At 38.7% G+C, this 5,495-nt stretch overlaps 1 pseudogene; it reads right to left on the minus strand.

The window, feature by feature from the left end:
• Positions 1 to 1,382: 1,382 nt before the first annotated feature.
• On the minus strand, positions 1,383 to 2,063 carry LOC100765171 (annotated as a pseudogene).
• Between the last annotated feature and the right edge of the window lie 3,432 nt (positions 2,064 to 5,495).

The following is a 5,495-nucleotide window of genomic DNA, read 5'->3' on the forward strand; positions in this document are numbered from 1 at the left end:
CCACGGAGGTTGACAGCCTACATTAACCATTGTTCCCACCAATGGAAAAGGTGACTGGTGAGCTTTTTATTTCAACTATTGCAGAGCTATGATTGTTGTTAGTGAGCTTCCTTGTTGAGATGTCTATTCAAACTGGAGCTGTTCATTTCCTGAAGGAATCCTGGAGAATTCAGTACAGCCTCTTGATTAGGTGTTCACAACGATTTGTCTTGAGAGAAATGAGAGCAGGTTGTCAATTCACTAAACACGCGGCACAGCTTCCAACATGAATCCAAGGCCTAAATTAATTTTTAGCTCCAAATATTTTTATCCAGAGAATTTAAGGGAAACAAGCCTGTGGGAATGGTTTCATTATACACATATGCTGTCACAATAGCTCTTCAATGTTTTGTTTGTATATGGAGACTGTTGACTTCTGAGTAGATCAGATGTCATGTACTTGGAAGCAAGCAACATAAAATATAATGAACATGGAAATACATTCAACTGCATTTGATTATTAGATGAAGTAGATTATAGAATTCTTCTACAACAAATGTCTCAGGATGTGGTTTGTAGAGGTCAACAGCCGTATACATCAGCATGTCTTACTGCCCTCATTGATACACAGGCAATTATTTATTTTGTCAATTAACATATAAACCTAGCTTTGCCCCATTAAGTGATATAGTTAAAGTGAAGAGCTTATTCAAATAAGTGAGATCTCAATGAATATATGTTAATAGTAATGATTAAACCAATTCTATCTATGAATTTGTGGAAATGTGCAGTTACTTTAAATGTACAGTTAAAAGGGGATAGTATGTAGCATGTGTGTGTGTGTGTGTGTGTGTCTATACACATGCTGTTAGACTCTAATAGCATATTAGAATATGCAAGGATTTGTATTATCATACATGTGAATTATTGCATACCTGTGTTTAAGAGTATTGTTCTCTAGATACCCGAGTATGAGTTATCCTTGATTTTCAGGCTCCTCAGTCATAAACAGAGGCAACTTCAGTGTCAGTGTGAAGTGTCATTGCATCAGTGAGATGCAGGCACAATGATGGAGACAGAATGGACTGCCACCTAAGCAATGGATTTGACAGTAATCAGCTGCAGTGAAGTGATGCTGCTAGTCTCTAAACTACCCCTCCAGACTTACTGAGGAGAAATTGGAACTTCAGAAACTGCACATAATTCCTGTGTGTTTGTGCATATATATAAATGTATATTGTCACCAGTATAATACAGCTATTTCACATACTCAGCATCTCCCAAAGTTGTCTTCTATTCATATTATATTCAAATTTTGTATTATTTATCTTATCTAAATAATCTTAACACACAGTGCGTTTTGAAAGAGATCCAATGTGAGACTTACCTTCTAAACATACTTTTTAAATCTGAAATGTCCATTGTAAATGATGGACTCTAAGCTGTACAGCAGCCTTGATCAAATTCAGCACCTAGTTTTGGGCCACAGTGAGGCCATTTTCTGGCCTGAAGTTATTCCCACTGCAGTTTCCTTGTTCACCTATTTCTGGGTTGCTGACTGTGATGGTCTCCCTGATGAGAGCTGGTGTGTGTATTGACCACTTCCAGGATATGTGTGGGGAACTCATTCATATCTTCTAGGGGAATGATCTTAAAGGAGACCAGGCTCCTTTAATTCTGAACAGGTCCGAGGTGGCCAGCCACATTCAGGTATGTTTCTAGAGAAACCACAGTGTTTTCACTAGTGGTACCATCTGTGTCAACCCCCTGGCAACCATCCATGGGTGCAGCAGTTACATCATATATTTTGTAAACAATATTAGTTGGAGCCTTCTCTATATGTCTGTTTATTCCCACAATAATGCATTGTAAAATCTAAATATTTCTAATTTTGAACACTTCCTCAGTCAGAGTAGCTAAAAGCAGTGGAGATATGGTACTGGGCAGTGCCTGGCTTGGACTCCTGATTTTTTTTCTCTGCCTACAAAGGTATAGATGAGCCAAGGCCACAGGGGAACTGCTTGTAGCCAATGCTCCAAATAGGTTGAGTGGCCATACCTTTCAAATCCGCTATTGCACGTCATAGTTGCCATTTTCTGAGGAAGAGACCCAGGAAATTCTGGTCTGGAGAGCTCAGTGAATACCTCAGAACCGTTTCTGCTCACATATTTTAAATGTCTATTTAGAGTGGACTTAACTAGAAGTGCAAGTTTTTCTTTGTGGTGTTAACATTTATGAGCAGTTGGAGAATGGGATATTCTAATAATATAAGATTGAAATAATAATTTCTCCTCAGAAATGTGTTAAAATATATTTATTTCTCATTGTGAAAGAGCAGAGATGATGATGTTCTCCAACAACACTGTCCTATCCCTCTTATGTCATCTTCCCAATGGTATTAATTCAAGTCCGTGTTGATCTGTAACAGACCTTGGTCATTTTACCCAGTATTAGAAATGTTGTGACAATTCAAAATGATAAATCAGTAAATTGATTTATTTCTTAAAATAAGGTTTACATCAAACATAGCTAGCATTTAGATAGACTTGCTTCTTAGGATTTAAATCAGATTAACACAACCAAGTAATCATTATCCTCTGGAAAACCCAAACATCTTCTAAAGTTTCTATCAGTTCCAAGTATGGAGTACAGCAACTTTGCCATCACTGATAACTGAACATTGTGCTTCCCCTGAATTATTGTATATTTTCAGAGTGTACACATGATCATATGATTACATAGATTGGTTTTTCTTCACTTCAGGAGAAAGTCATTTTCTACATTTCTACTGAAATCAGATATATATAGAATAGCTATACAGCAACAGATAAGGTTTTGGAAAAAATGAAATTATAATGCAAATACAAAACCAAAGAATATTAAATTAAACATTGAATAAGGTTTCTTAAAATATACCTGGTGTTATAAGTATTATAAGATAGCTAATAATGATGCCTCCTGGCAAATTTTAGAATTAACCAGGAGACAAACCTCAAGGTATGTCTGGGTGATATAGCTTCATTGACGGGACTGTTATCTTGTGAGGGTTTGAGCATGAGCAGCAGCAGCCCTAATAGAATGGGTTCTGCACACAGCTCAACATCCAATTAAGCAAACAAGTAATAGAGAAAAGCAGAAAACAGAAATTTATTCAATGTGGCTATGTTAGAGAGAGGTAGAAAAATGTCCAGTGTATCCCCCCCAGCACCTACATCTTTTGAGGTCATGACAAAAGCTTCAGGTTTCAGTGTAGGATAAGAGGTATGATAACTAAGCAGTCCCAGACTGCCTGTATCCCATCATCATTGTCTTGGCTCCAGTTTCTCCTGTGAACAGGTCTGAGAAATTAACCGATCTGTGTGAATCTCTTTCTGAGATGTAAGCACCTACCTTGACATAAGGGCACACCCAGCCATCATGAGACACCTGAAGAAATTCTAATATCTTGGGGTCTATTGTTTCAACTATCTGATGCCCCAAAGGAGGAGGGTAAGGGTCACTTTAGAATGTCTTCATTCCTTCTTGGACACAGGTGTTTGTTTCCCCACTGTTTTTATACCTTAATCTTGACAAGAACCATGTCTGTGTCTAAAACAAATACAGAAAGAATACAAGTAGGTAGCAAGGTTAGAATATATCCAGCCAGTTCCAAGTAACAGTATATAAAAGCATACCCTCTTGACTTCAATGATATTTTGAAGGGCTGCATCAAACTACTCCAATTTTGTTGTTGGCTTTGAGGCAGGGCTTTGCTGTGAAACCTCCACCAGCCTTAAACTTCCGAATGTTTTGCTTCATCCTTCCCCTCTGCTGCTCAGTGTGAATGCACTTTGATGCTGAGGATTTCCTCCTTTGTCTGTGAACTATATTCTCTGAAGACATTCTTAATTAACTATGTGGTGATTTAATCTTGACTGTCCTTCACTGCTTAGATGAGCTATGTCATAGTTTGGCCTGATCTGATCCCACTTTGGGAATAAGGGACAGATGAGGAGTTGGTGCCAGGAAACTCTGTGTGATCAGGTACAGAAACAGAGTGCCTTAGGTCAGGCCAACCATAAGTATATTTTTTAATTTTAATATTGTTTCTCCTCTTGGTGGTTTTATCACCTTAGAAACATTGCTCGGATTCTTTTCATCAGATTGCTATATAACAATCTAGAGTTCTGTACAATGTTAACAAGCAGCAATTATAAAGCTTTACAAAACCACAACTAGTGAGTCTGAACATTTAAACTAGTTGAAAATTAGGACAGACGTGGGCCTTCAGTGGCCAGAATCCAGTGATTTTCAATTATTAGGAGGTTCTGCTGGGAGTGGGACAGAAATGGGGCCTATCTAATTACCCTTGCTTAAAGGAAGTAGTCACAATGCATTTACATACACAAGGACACAGATCCAGTGAAGGTCAGACCAATAGCAGTTATAGTTGAAGAACACCTATCTGGTAGTGTTTTTCTAAACTTCACACCAGAGAAACTTATATAATACACAAAGCATAAACACACACACAAGAGCAGCAGCCATTAGCATCATCTCACAGAAGAGCCATTAATGTGGGAAATTACCAATACGGAGCCAGGTAAAAATACAAGGGAATTTAATAGGGAAGAGCCTTACAGAGCCACCTAGCCAGCTGGATGGCAACAGTCTGTACAGCAAGCCAAAGATGAAACCGAAAGCAAAACCTGCTCCCCACTTAAGTGTTCCTCACTGTTTGTCACCCTGACCACACCTTTGCAGGAGTGGTCAGGCACACCTGTAGCCAGCCCCTAAGAAGGCGTGGCTACAGCTTCCCCTACAATTCCCCTTTTAGTCTAAAAGAGGATTAAAACTTAACAATGTAAGTATCCAAAATTAACAATCATACAATAATCTGCTTATGTCACATCCTAAGTATTTATTTTAACTAAACCCTAAAGTCATCTGAAAGAGGTATCCAAGCCTGAACATCTCCTTCCAATCACAACCATAAACAGTAGGAAGCTATCCCTAACTAGGTATATACTACCCTAAATGACAACAATGGGGGAAATGGGACATAGCATCCTCCAAATTACTTCCTGCTGAAATGGGATGATGATAGCCTTGTGGGGTCCTGTAGGAAGAAAATTTTCGTATAGTAAAAGTCTTGAATGGATTGTATCCAGTCCATGTTAGATGGGATTTGCTTGTTTGAAGATCTCACTTGAAATCCTCAACTTGATTGAAGTCAGTACCCAAAGCTCCGGCCAGAGTGTCCATTGAAATGGAGCAAGTTGGATCCAGTGCAGTCGAGGAGGTGTGGCCCATTTTCTTTCCGGGGTGTCCAGGGATTTCTGTCAGGCAGGTCTTCATTAGCTGTGTGGGACAAAGAAAATGTTAGCAGAGAAATGTTTGCTTGTGTAAGTATGCATACTAGAAAAGGCTACCATGTGAGCATAACAATTATGAGAGGGTGTATACCTTGAAAGAAAGAGCCAAGAAAAGACAAAGACAGTCCCCAAATTCTTCTTTTATTCTGTATTACATCAATT

The sequence above is a fragment of the Cricetulus griseus genome, assembly GCF_003668045.3.
Source record: "Cricetulus griseus strain 17A/GY chromosome 1 unlocalized genomic scaffold, alternate assembly CriGri-PICRH-1.0 chr1_1, whole genome shotgun sequence".
Taxonomy (NCBI): Eukaryota; Metazoa; Chordata; class Mammalia; order Rodentia; family Cricetidae; genus Cricetulus; species Cricetulus griseus.